General features: G+C 52.0%; 1 pseudogene; it reads right to left on the bottom strand.

The window, feature by feature from the left end:
* LOC102494206 (60S ribosomal protein L10-like) overlaps positions 1-12,526 on the bottom strand; it is a 15,326-nt pseudogene extending 2,800 nt beyond the window's left edge.
* Positions 12,527-13,840: the final 1,314 nt, after the last annotated feature.

Below are 13,840 nucleotides of genomic sequence, written 5' to 3'. Positions count from 1 at the left end.
CGACAGGCTGTCACAGGGAGGCAGGTTGGTGGGTGGGCATCTCTAACTCATGGAGTTGAGCTGGGGCAGGCGCCCTGGCACTCCCATGGTTCCTGGGTGTTGGCCTCAGATGTAAGCAAGACAATGTCTCCTCATGAAGCCATTTGTGTGGTTCTAGAACTTCGTGCCTGAAATCCACACGGCATCCTGGCTTCGGCCTCTGTGGAGTTCTTTCTCTGTCTTCTGGTGGGGAACCTGCTGGTCTGGAATACGTGGCTTGGCCATCAGCACTGCCCCAAGGGAGGGCTCAAGAGCTCAGAGCATGACAGAAGAGCCTTACTGTCCCTGCCTGATAAATGGACCATGACAGTCAAGAAGTTGCTAAGCTAAGCCCTCCCCTTCTTCCCGTCTCCTCTGAACCCCAGAGTGAGCTCCTAAAGACCAGTAGGTCAAGGCTGCCCTTGGCCTCGTCTTCCCCCACCCCCCACCCACCTCCCTGTAAATCCTGACGACACCACGGGAAGGCCGTTTAACTAGCACGTAAAAGTGCTTTGCGCTTTCAAAGGCCCACTCTGTGTTTAGAGGGAACCTAAGATTTTTATGGCTCATCTCCAGTCCCCCATCCCCTGATCTATTCATGCATCTTGGTTTTTAGGTGTGGTTTGGGGAATTGTCACAGGTCAAACAAAGTGACCACAGAGTATGAAAGAGGACCCTGAGAGGCACAGTCAGGCTGACCGAGCACTATCCTCTATGGGCCCAGGTTGTGTGCTAGGATCCCCGATCTTGCTCTCCGTCTTCCCAGTGAGTATGAAATAGGTACTCACAAAATTGTTGTTTAACTGGTGACTGACACTCAGCCACAGCAGCTACATAAATCAGTCTTGGGAGGGCCAGTAAACACCTCTGAAGGGGCAGACCTGACAGGTATTCAAGTCATCCCAGAGGGGCCAGACAGGTGAGCTTTCCATAGGGATTCAATAGTGGATCTTCAAGATTTTTTTAACCCTGAAACACTTAGAACCTACAGTTCTTTTTTTTTTAACATATAATTATTTTATTTATCTTTATTTATTTTTACTTGACCATAAAGGGATAGAGAGAGAGAGTAAGAAAGTGAGAAAGCAAGCCGCCAGGTCCAGGACTTGAACCACGGTCGTCCATGTGGGAATCTAGCACCCTTAACCACCATACTGCCTGTTGGCCCCAAACCTACAGTTTTATGAACCTGCTATAACCTACAGACCCAAAGAGATGTTTTCCACCTGTCCTCTAATCCTAGCTGGTCCAGAGACCTCTCATAACTGTGTGAAGGGTGGGGTGGGGAAGCTGTTCCGGTGGACAGGGAATTCATCCTGTGTTCTGGAAGGCAGGGGAGAAATCTTAGTCCTTTAGACTCCCAAGGCAGACACCAAGACGCCTCACCAGCTGGCCCTTCTCTTTGGGATCCTTCTCGGCCTTCCACAGCCCTCTCTCTTCTTGACTATCTTCTCTAGCTCCTTCCCTACTTATCCTTCATGGGTCTTTCTTTGATTCTTACCTCCCCACCCAGATTCCCATCCCTGCCCCCACCTCTGCACCTGCCTGCCTGCCTTCCTCCCTTTCTTTCTTTCTCTTTCTTTTCCTCTTTCATTCCTTTGGCAGTGAAAGGAATTTTCAAAAAGGTCAGGGAAAATGTGTACTATGAAGAAACTCTGCATGGATTTCAAAATTTTTTGTACCTGAATAAACTTTTTTTTTTCTTTTTAGTTTTTGCTACAGGGTACATGTGCTCACCAGAGAGAGACAGAGAAAAAGAGGGAAAGTGAGAAAGCACCACCCAGGGAGGGATGGCCATGCTGTAATCCCTTTTCCTCCATTTCTCCCTTCTTTCAGGATTCTGGGCATGCACACACACATACCTGGCATGTTTCTCAAGCCACCAGGTCTAGGACTTGAACTGTGACGTCAACCATGTGGAATTCAGCCACCTTAACCACCACACCACCAAAATAAACTAGTAATGACATTTTACAGAAACTTTTTGAAGTCCCTGTGATTTCCTCACCTTTCTCATTCTTCCTGTTTCACTTCTTTTTTTTGGGGGGGGGGCGGCGTTTGCTACAGGGTGCGTGTGCTCACCAGGCAGAGAGAGAAAGAGAGACAGAAAGCGAGAAATCACCTCCCAGGAGGATGGCCATGCCACAATCTCTTCTCCTCCATTCTCCTCTCAGGATCTTGAGCACACACGCACATGCGCCCAGTGTGAGTTTTAAGCCACCGGATCCGGGACTCGAACTGCAGTCGACTACATGGGAGTCCAGCAACATAGCCATTACGCTAACTGCTGGTCCCCTGTTTCACATTCTTTAGGCTCATTCATATTCTCCTTCTCTGGATTATTCTATTATGTTCTTACTTGTCCTTTTTCTGCTTTTCCCTTTTGATCTTTTTATATGATCTTACCAACTTTTTCCCTCCTCTCTTGGACAAGGTTGCCTCTTAATGTCTGTCTAACATTAAAATCCACCATCATTCTAAGACGCATTAACACCTGCAGTCAGGCTCTTTCGTGTGTGTGACTGTGGTTTCAGACAGCGCACTTGCACCCTGGGCAGTGTCATGCCAGATACTGTGCTTAGTGTCTGTATTCTGAGGACACAGCCTCACAAAACACCTACGAGGTAGGTACAACTGCTTCCATTTCACAGACAATGAAAGTCCTAGATTCAAAAATTTGCCACAGTCAAGTGGCAGAAAACGATTCAAACCCAGTCCCTCAGCAGCCAGGCCGAATGCAATATGACGGGACTTCTCCTCCACTCCGCACCCCACTGGCTGGTCCCTCCATTGGGAGGTGAGGGTGGTGGGGCCAGAGGCCTGTGAGCCGTGCCTATGGGAGGACCAGTTTTCAACAGTGTGTGTCTGGGCCTGTGTGTCTGAGGAACTCCAAGGTCAAGTGTTAAGGAGGGATGTCACGAGCAGGGATCGGCTGAGACAAGAGGATCTTGTCTCCTTTCCAAACTGGAGAGAATAAAGGCCTCTATTAGAAGCCCCTGCCCCCAGCTGGCTGCTCCCAGAAGGACCTGTCACCTCTGCTCTGGGCAGGCCCTTGGGAACTCCTCCCACAACTGCTCCCTCACTCTTCTTGGGAGCAGCAGCTGAGACCTGCCCGGGGAGGCCCAGCCACCACTGTCCACCAGCGCCCCTGGGACCATGTCCTCTGGGCTCTGGGGACTTCGTGGCGGGCACCTGGTCCTGGCTCTCCCCCCTGGCATAGCAAGGAATGCGTTTCTGTCATCCTATCCTCCCTCCCCGACCCTGGCCCAGCACAGAATTGGATTAAGAACAAAAATATGAGCTGTGTTTGTTTTAATCAGCTTCAAGACATGGGGGCTTTTAAAGGGAAGGAGACCAGGCCGGAGCTGGCCCCAGGGCAGGCAGGCAGGGCGGGGATGCCATCCCGGGGTCAGGAGCTCACAGAGCAGGGAGTGCATCTGCAGGTCAGATGCCGGGGCAGATAAGGCTGAAGGGAGAAGATTCGGCCAGGGAGGATGAAAAGGATGGGAAGGAGGGAGGGACGCCACAGAGGGGCCTGAGCTGCCCACAATCTGGAGTGAGGCAGGAGGGGTGGTGGTGCTGAGTCCTGCAGGAAGTGGAGGTGACCGCAGGAAGCCAAGGGAGCCCCTGGAACCCAGAAGAGTCAACAGTGAGTAATTGTTCCAGAAGAGGGGCTTCCTCCTGGCCTTTGGAGCGAGGGAGGATGAGAGGAAGTGCGGAGGGTCAACGGTGGCGTCCACCATCTATTAACTGGAGGACCCTCTGCCAGGGGTGGCCATCGAGCCAGTGTCCAGACTTGAGCTTCATGCCTAGATGGGCCAGCACGTGAGGGACAGGTTCTCTTAGGTCAAACACACCATAAAAATTGAGAGGTGTCTGGTCTAGGTAGAGGACGAAAGCCCAGGGTGGCAAGGGGCTGGGAGAAAACCAACATTCCTGGGTAGAGCTCAGGTTGGGTGAAACCCCAGAGGCCATGCAGTGTGGAGGAGGGCTGTGAAGAGGGAGCCGGAAGCCAGGCCTAGGCCGGGACCCCTGCACTATCTCTGCAGCTCACCTCATGACCTCATGGGCCACTTCATAGGCCCTGCTCTCCTGTCTGTAAGACGAAGTGATGGACTTTGCTCTGGAGTCTAGGACATTGAGCGGCCCCTTTAAAACGACCCCTGCAGCCACATAACAGTACACTTGCTGTATCAGTGGCTATGCTCACGCTGGCACCACGAGCGAAGTAGAGGCACCCAGAAAAGCTCAGGGGCTGGTCCAAAGTCACAGCGCTGGAGGTTGGAACATGGCCCCAAGGCTCAGAACATCCGGTCAGTGCCCCAGCCCTTGGGGTCCAGTAGCTCAGGCCAGTGCACAGGTCAAAGCCCCCAGTTGGAAACAAGGATATCACACCATCGAGGCAGAGCTCCAGAGGCCCTTCCCAGCCCCCTGGGTCTCCAGTAGCAGGAACCAGAGCAGGGACAGGCCCCGCCCACGACCCAACTTGACCCCAACACTCTGGGTCACTATTTCCCACACTGGACTGTGCGTGACAGCTGGGGTCTGTGCCAATCAGTCCCCCTCCTTAGACCAGAGCATAAACTCCTTGGGACAGATCTGGGTCTTTCAATTCAAGCCCACAGAAGTGTTTTGGCCCATGACTTTATTTATTTATTTATTTAATTTTTTTAGAGGTTTTTGCCATAGGGCGCATGTGCTTGCCAGACAGAGAGAGAGAGAGAGAGACAGAAAGTGAGAAATCACCCCCTAGTGGGGGATGGTCACGCCGCAATCCCTTCTCCTCCATTCTCCTCTCAGGATCTTGGGCACGTACGCACATGCACCTGGCATGAGTTTTAAGCCACTGGGTCCAGGATGCGAACTGCGGTCAACTACATGGGAGTCCAGCAACATAGCCATTACGCTAACTGCTGGTCCCGGCCCATCACTTTTATCAGTCTGAGGTGAAGGAGAAAAAGAAGTAGTGAATTCTTTATATGAATACGTTTTGGTTTGAAATTTTGAAATATCACCCATTAGCTGATTTTAAATGTGCTTTCTTATTAAGATGAAAGTAAGACCTCTAGAAAGCCTATTATCGGCAAAATAAAAAGTGTCAACTCTATGTCCATCTTTCAATTAAAAATGTTTAATTAGGGGCCAGATGGAGGTGCGGTGATAACACAGCTCTCTGTGGGGCTGACCACGTGGGAGGGCTCCAGGTGTGTGTCTGAAGACATCCCCTCGTATACTGGGCACATACGTGTCCATCATCCAGGGCTGGCTGAAGCCGGTGCACTGTGGCATCAAGACCCAGGTGGGGATTCTCTCTCTCTCTCTCTCTCTCTCTCTCTCTCCCTCTCCTTTCTTTTCCTATGGAAGAAAGAAAAAACTTATTGTTAGAACTGCTTCATGGGCCCGTCAAATCCACAAGTTTAGGAGCAGCTGTATTATTTTCTTGGGAGATATTCTTACCTAGCCTGAGACCCAGTCCAGGTCTCCACATGCCACAAATACTTACTAAAAGCATCTTATAGGACTTACAGTCAGGACAGCAGGGATGTGGGCTGGGGGATCTATGGTCTAGAACCTCAGAGGGCTAGGCAGGTCTGAGCAAATGATTGCACATACGGCCTCAGTTTCCTCTGAGACAGGACTGCGAGGCGACCTCCGAGATGAACCGAGCAGCAGCATTTTTTAAAGAATTATTTTATTTAACTTGTATTTATTTATTCATTCATTTGTTTATTTTAAGTTGATCAGAGAGCGACAGAGTGAGAGAGAGAGAGAAAGTGAGAAAGCAAGCCTCCAGGTCCGGGACTCGAACCACAGTCAGCCACGTGGGAATCCAGCACCTGATGGTCCCTAGCAGCAGCATTTCACAGCTCAGGAAAGGATGACTTTGAGCTCCCGGAAAAGCCAGAGGCCAGCCTCGAGCACCAAGTACAGAGCTATGCTTCAGGCAGAGGACTTTTTTTTTTTCTTTTTTTGGAGAGGTTTTTGCTATAGGGCGCATGCGCTAGCCAGAAAGACACAGAGAGACAGAAAGACAGAAAGCGAGAAATCATCCCCCAGGGGAATGGCCACACTGCAATCCCTTCTCCATTCTCCTCTCTGGATCTTGGGCACGCACGCACATGCATCCAGTGTGAGTATAAGCCACCGGGTCCGAGACTTGAAACACAGTCGACTACATGGTAGTCCTGCGACAGCCTTTATGCTAACTGCTGGTCCCTGGGCAGAGGACTTCTTAAGGAGGGAGTAGGGATGCAATTGCTCAGCCAGCCCCCACAGAAGTTTCTACAACAACAGAAGGGCTGCTGACTGCAAGGAAAGAGCTAACCTGACATGAGCCAGGACTTAGGCCCAAATCAAACAAATGGCTGCTTGCCCATGGCTTGAGGCCTGTGGATGTATCTCCCAGCCCCATTTCTCAGTGTCTCCTCCAGCCCAGGAGTCATCTCACCCTGGTAGATAGTCAATCTAACCCAGTCCACTGCAGCAGACCTTGACCCCTGCCTCATGCCAAGAGTGAAGGGAACACACACGATCCAGGAAAATGGAGAACGCATTAGTGCTGCAGAATTCAAATTCAGAGTATGTGTGTACAAATGTATCGACTACGCCCAAGCCATTAAGAAGCACCAGACCAAAAAAAAAAAAAATCCCATTGTGTGTGCACTGTCACACATGCCATGGACAAATCTCCCAAGCTCTTGACACATTATTACAGGCTGAATGCTTGGCTCCAAAGTCTAGCCTGTAATCTACTGAATATTTTTCCAGTCTGACTCTCTGTGTGCACTATGGGTATTCCAAGAACGGAGACTGTCCAATATTTGGCTCTAGGGTACAGAGGGCATATTCAGATATAAAAGGAAAGAACACGGGTGTGTTGGGGGACACAGATCACATAAATTGACCAGTATCCACCCTCAAGGACCCATCCTTGGAAAGTAGTCCTGTGACCCTGCGGGGGATACAGAGGAGAGGAGGCTCAGTCCTCCCCCCAAGGAGCACGGCAGCTAACAGAGAAGGTGGGTGCCCTGCACAAACCAGTGACAAGGTAAAACCAGAGGCAGAAGCTGTGACCTGCTGGCCATGGATAACCTGGGATGCAGAAGTTTTTCTGGATGCTGGAATTAAATTAGAATTGGGGGAGACCAGCAGATGATTTAATGGTTACATCACTGGATTCCCACATAATCGACCGCAGTTCAAGTCCTGGACCCAGTGACTTAAAATTCACGCTGGGCACATGTGCATGCATGCCCAAGATCTCAAGAGGAGAATGGAAGAGAATGGATTGCAGTGTGACCGTCCCCCCGAGGGGTGATTTCTTGCTTTCTGTCTCTGACAAGTGCATGCACCCTATAGCAAAAATCTCTAAAGAAAGAAAAAAATTAGAATGGGGAGGGAAGGGATTGAGGCCATTCTGCCCCTCCCTGAAGCAATACCCTCCCACTACAGGGAGGGGAGGATGTGTCTGTCCAGAGCAGGGCACTGCCCACCCAGGCTCTGAATCTGGGTGCACGTGACTTTTTCTAAGCCTTGGTCCAGTTACGGAGCTGGAAAGAGTTGTTTTTATCAGGGTCCTTGGGTGTACGGGGAGTGGGTGCAGTAATATCCGCTAAGCGTGGGAGAGGTGGAGGAGCCCTGGAGGAGGGGCAGTGGGAGTCCCCACCCCCTCAGGCTGCTCAACTCTGCACAGTCTCAGTCCCATTCCCCAGACACCGAGGGACACCCACTCTGACACCATGGCATTGGGTTTCCCCTGGGCTGGCTCAGGCTCCTGTCACCAGGTCTGCCAGGAAATTGCTGCTGACACCAGGGAAGGGCTTTGGGAATGGGGCAGCCAGGGACTGCGAAGACTGAGCTTGTGAAGTTTTGTGCAGGCACTGGACAGGTCTGGAATTGGGGGTGGGGAGTGCGTGCTGTAGGTCTGCAGGGGATCTTGGCCATGCAGGGTTGGGTTCTGAGCCTCCACCCTGGTCCTGAACTCCCTGGCTAGGGAACCTTGGGGCTTGGGGCCAGCTTGGCTGCGTGAGGTGAGGTGGAGGGAAAGGGACAGCGCCATCCAAGGACCTGATACCCTGTACATAGCCCCCTCCAAGGCTGTGCAGATTTGCCCCTGAGCAGCCTCTAGGAGCAAAGCCCAGGCTGCCCCAGCCTTGCCCAGTCACGTGCACAATTGCGGGGCCCCAGCCACTTTAATCTGGGGATAGAGTATCTTTCCTGGCCTGCTCTGTTCCTCTGGGTCCTGGCATCCATCCCCTGTGTCTGGACAGTAACCCTTCCCTCTCTCTCTCTTCTCAGCTATATTCATCAAAATAGAAAAGGGCTTGAGGGGACCAGCAGATGGCATAAGGATTACACTGCTGGACTTCCATGCATTCGACAGCTATTCGAGTTCCTGACCTGGTGGCTTAAGACTCACACTGGGCATGTTTGCATGCATGCTCAAGATCCCCAGAGGAGGGGCCAGCAGTTAGCGTAATGGCTATGTTGCTGGACACCCACATAGTCGACCACGTCCCGGACCCAGTGGCTTAAAACTCATGCCAGGTGCGTGTGCGTGCGTGCCCAAGATCCTGAGAGGAGAAAGGAGGAGAAGGGATTGCGGCATGGCCATCCCCCCTGGGGGGTGATTTCTCGCTTTCTCTCTGTCTCTCTCTGTCTGGCGAGCGCACGCACCCTATAGCAAAAACCTCTAAAAAAAAAAGATCCCCAGAGGAAAATGGAGGAGAAGGGATTATAGATGACCATCTACCACCCCCCTCGCCCCGAGGGATGATTTCTCACATTCTGTCTCTCTGTCTCTCTCTCTCTGTCTCTCTCTCTCTCTGGCAAATGCACGTGCCCTATAGCAAAAATCTCTCAAAAACAAACAAGTAAAAATGGGCCTTGGCTCCTAGACCGCTCTGAGTATTTAAAGAGTTGGGGCGGCAAGTGGCATGGTAGTTAAGGGTACTAGACTCCCACCTCACCAACTATGGTTTGAATCCTAGACCTGGCAGCTTGCTTTCTCACTTCCCTCTCTCTCCTCTCTCTTGTTCTGTACCTCTCGTCAAAATTAAAATAAATAAGTAAATAAATAAAGTTAAATAGAATAATTCTAAAAAAAAAAAAAAAGAATTAAAAAAAAAAGAGTTGAGGAGAAACTGGGAGGGGGCTGAGGGTAGTGACAGGAGGCAGGGATGAGTCCTCAATTTGGGAATTGAGAACCTACAACTACTACTGTCCCCTCCTGGTTCTCCACTGGGAAGTGCATGTGTGTGTGTGTGTGTGTGTGTGTGTGTGTGTGTGTGTGTGTTGGGAGGCTGGCTATGGAAAGACCAGAGCCATGAAGAACTCTGGGTCCCCAGGGGTAATCTTACAGGAGGCGGGTCCAACCCAGTTGCAAAGAAACATCTATGGGTTTCTCTTCCACTCTGCCCTGAGATAGAAGCCCTCATTCCCAGACTCTGACATCCCCGACATCCCCGTAGCTTTGAACCTGGACCAGCCCTCCCAGCCCTGTCCCAGCAGGAGGAAGAGGGAGGCTAGAGGTAGAGGCAGCCTGGGAGAGTTTGGAAAGGGGCTGAATCTGATCCGAGGCTGGCTGAAAGCTGGTGGGTCAAGACATTGAGACCCCGCTGGGGGTGCCTCCTTCATAGGAGGAAGAGGAAAGAAACTAAGGGTGGGAGGAAGGAAGGAAGAAAGGGTGGGTTTTTAAAAAACAGTAACATTAGGTCGATGGGAAAGTCATTTTTCTGTGTTTTCTATGTCAGAATGCGTCATGATGTTCCCGAGGACCCAGTAATTCCTTCAGGCACTGTGGCATCATGCAAGCCAGTGAGAGTGAAGTGAAATAGTTAGCATCGAAAGAAAAACATCCACTAACGTGAATTCTGTATCCAGTGGAATTATTCTTCAAAAGTGAGAGAGAAATAAGATGTTCTCAACAAACACCACGAGTAGCGGTAAGTGCCAGGAGATAAAACGAGGCGAGGCAGGGTAAGGGGTTAGAGACTGATGGTGCTGTCTTGTAGGAGGCCTCTCCAGGGAAGAGCCCCTCAGGCAGGCCTGGATGGACTGAAGGGTGAGGCTGGAGCTGTGCGCGGAGGGGGAAGCACGCTCCTATGGCAGGAGCAGCAGGCCAAAGGCCCTGAGGTGGTGGAGAGCTAGAACAACAGAAGAAGCCAGCGTAGCCAGGGCAGGCTGTGCGAGGGCAGAGGAAGAGAGACAGGCAAGGCCCAGCTCATGGTGGGTTTTCTTCCATCACAAGAAGCTACTGGAAGATTTGAATCAAGGGATAATAGAATCAGATTTAGATCTTCAAAAGATCACTCTGGCTTTGGTGTGTGGAGAACGGGGAGGAGCAGGGAGACCAGCTAGGAGGCATTTGTAGTAGTCCAGATAAGAGACAGTGGGGGCAGGGACCAGATGGAAGCAGAAGTCACGTGAGTCTGGATATCTTCTGAAGGTGGAGCCAACAGGACAGATGGATGGATTGGATTGGATCTGGAGTGGGAGGAAAAGAAAGGGGCCATGTGGACTTTTTTTTTTTTTTTAAGTATAGTGTTTTTATGTGATGAGAAAGAGAAAGAGAGACCCTTGATAGGGCCTCATTGTTCCCTAGGCCCCTTTAGGGTTGTGGGCACACCTGTGCTCAGTGTATTTCAAGTCAACCCAGGATCCCAACCTACAGGTAGCCATGTGGCTTCCAGCACTGCACATTGGTACGCTACCACCTGTGCCATGAGGCAGGGCGTGTGTGGGCTTTTTGGCCTGAGCAACTGGAGGATAGTGGTATCTTCATCAAAATGGGGGGTTGGGGGAACAGTCGAGTTGGGGGAAATCGAGAGTTCTGCTTTATCTGGATATGCTAAAGTTCGAGACACTCATTGGGCCTATGGTTAGGTAGAGAGGACAGGCAGCTGGGCATGCGAGTCTAGAACTCAGAGGAGTGGGCAGAACTGAGAATGCCATCGAAGCAGCACAGCAGCATCAAGACGTGCATCTCAAATGCCCTGCCTGTTCTCATGCTTAGTAGGGCTGTCTCTGTCTCTCTAAGAAAAATCCCCGTAGCCTCACCAAGGAATGTGGGAGTCATCCCTCTGGAGTTGTCTCATTCGAGTTGGAATGTTCTGGACACATCAGTACCCCTGGTCTCCAAGAACTCCATCTGTAGGTCGAAGACTATGGCTGCAAAGGAGCAGGTGTCTGATGGCAGAAGGCTCCAGGGATGGCGCTGTCGGGAACTGACTGGGATGGACACTCCAGGCCTGTGACCAGGGAACCACTCGGTGCTTCTGGCAGCACTTCTTAGATGGCACCCTGAGTACAGGGGGAGAAAATCCTTCCCCTCCCATTCTCGTTCCTGATTGTAATGTGCCCTTTAAATAGCAGCTGTAACTGGTCACCAAGATGTGCAAATGTGAGGGGGGGAGGCAACACACCCTCACACTCGCTAACATTCCTGTTTGAGAAAAGAAAGCAAACCTGAGACTCGCAGCCCTCTATCCCCACTACAATGTAATAACTTGGCTGCTTTTCACTTTATTTATTTTTATAGCTACTCTGTTTACAGCAAGTGCTACTGGTGTTCCATTTATGGTGAGGATGTAAAATTCCCTTTTAAAAGATGTGTGTGTGTGTGTGTGTGTGTACATACACAGTGAGTTTCAAAAATGTTAACAGTACAAGTGGCACTCAGATGTGGCCCAAGTCATGAAGGTTCTACTGACGTGATCCAAGTTTGAAACACAGGGCTGGAAAAGATACAGAAACAAAGACGTGAGCCACTGAGCCTCCTTCTCATTCACGAACCTTACAGTCACCCACACTACCCCAAGATGAAGGGCGGGAAGGCCCCCTTAGCACTCACAGCCCCTGCCATCCTTAAACTTCCGTCTTCCACGCTGCCTATGGTATTTGCTGCAGCAGGATGTCACCGAAAGAAAACATCCTCTGCTGTACAGCCCTGACCGTCTCGAAGCCACAGTGGATGTTGTTAATACCGATATCCCCCAAATCCTGGAATTCACAAAATGCCTCTGAAGCAGCAAAGATTACCCTTTCGAGTAATAGCTGCACCTGATCACACTTGTTGTCTTAGGGCTGGAGGTTGAGGACAATAATGTACCCAGAAGTCACATTCCTCAAAAATGAGAGGGTTTTGGCACGATTTGGGGTCGACGCCAGACCTGAGGGCTCCCTAAGTCTTAGGTGGTCCACCATGGCACTGCCTGCCAGGGTCAGAGAAGAGAGCCCACGTGGGGGGGGAGGGGAGGTTCCACAGACCCAACCAGAGAACAGAGCTCAGAAGGGATGCGGGCAGAAGATAATCAGATAGGAGTCCTGTTGACCTTGCTGGGACCCCATAGAAGCCCCCACACCCCTTCTCTGGAGACCTTTTGGCCTGGCGATGTTATCCCAAAAGTAGGAAGTGTGGGTTCGGAGTTCTCAGCACCTCCCGCTGCAGCTGGCTGAGCAAGGCACAGCTGTCTCGCTCGAGGCTGTGTCTCTTGTGAAGGAGAAACATCCGGCCAATTCCATCAAGAATGTCAGTCAAAGTCCCAGGGAGGAATCGGCCAGCTCGGCCGGCACGGCCCGCCAGCTCTTGTGTCCTGGGAGCAAGGCCTTGGACTGGCCCTTGCCAGAACAGGGGGAGGCCCGCATCCTAAGGACTGTGGCCTTTGCCACACCCACGTCCCCACGCTCCTCTCCCACCTGAAGCTGTAGGCTGGTGGCCTGCAGCCTGGGGGAGGTGCCAGGCTTTGCAGGATGTGACCCAGGATGTGGGGACGCAGGGCTTTGTGAAGAGATATGCAGAGGTGAAAGGGCAAACCTGTTTCTACTCTCCTTATCAGGAGTGGCCGAGTGAAAGGGAAGTGGGCAGCCCAGGAGGTCAGGCCGGGGGGTCACGGCTGGGGCAAGGCTAGACCCAGGAGACCTGAGCGGAGACCCTGCTGGCAAGGAAGAAAGAGAAGGGACACAGGGAAGGTCAGGGACAGAAGGTCCTGGAAGGACCAACTGCAAGGGGCTCTTTGACAAGGGGAGGCGCAGCTCAGGTGACCAACCATCCAGGTTTTCCTGGGACCGAGGGCCCTCCCAGTTGCAGGACTTCAAAACCAGGATGACTGGTCACCCTGAGAGCCGCCCTGGCTAGGGACTGTCCACACTGTCTAGGCCCACCCCACCATTTTGTTAGAATGCCTTCTGGCTTCGCCCCTCCCTTTATTCGTTCAATAAGCGTTAACGCAATTCCTCCTCTGTTCCAGGCACTGGGAGTTCCTCAGTGAAACGACAGACATGGCCCTCCTACCCCAGAGCTTGGAGAGGATGCATCCAAAGCCAGTGACACTCTCCTGCTGCCTGCCCAGCAACCACCCCCTGGGGCCTCTGGGGCATGTTTCTGAAAGGCTTTCTCCTAAGGGTGGGGACCGTGTCTAATTCCCTGCCTACCTCCTGCCGGCCTAGCACAGGATCCCGAGCAGGGAGCTGCTTCACGCATGCACATGCACACCTTGCAGCTGAGGGGCTAAGAGTAGAGAGGGCAGACTGGAGGGAGAGGGCCCTGGGGATCTGTCAGCACCCACAGCCCCCACCTGCCCCCCACCACAAGCACACACGTGCTCACCCGGTCTTCCAGCAGCACGCTCCCTCCCCCACACCATGGGCTGACCTGCTCTCTCAAAGACAAAGACACCCGCTCTCCTGAGCGGGAGAGCAGGATTGGAAACACTGCAGGCCAGCGGGCAGACCCTCGCCTAGGTTAGGAATAATGTGTGTGTGTGTGTGTGTGTGTGTGTGTGTGTTGGGGGTCGGGGGGGGGGGGGGGGACGCTTATCTCCCC

The sequence above is a fragment of the Tupaia chinensis genome, unplaced genomic scaffold, assembly GCF_000334495.1.
Source record: "Tupaia chinensis unplaced genomic scaffold, TupChi_1.0 Scaffold000270_1, whole genome shotgun sequence".
Taxonomy (NCBI): domain Eukaryota; kingdom Metazoa; phylum Chordata; class Mammalia; order Scandentia; family Tupaiidae; genus Tupaia; species Tupaia belangeri.
The sequence above is the reverse complement of the archived record's forward strand: the minus strand, read 5'-3'. Positions and strand labels throughout refer to the sequence as shown.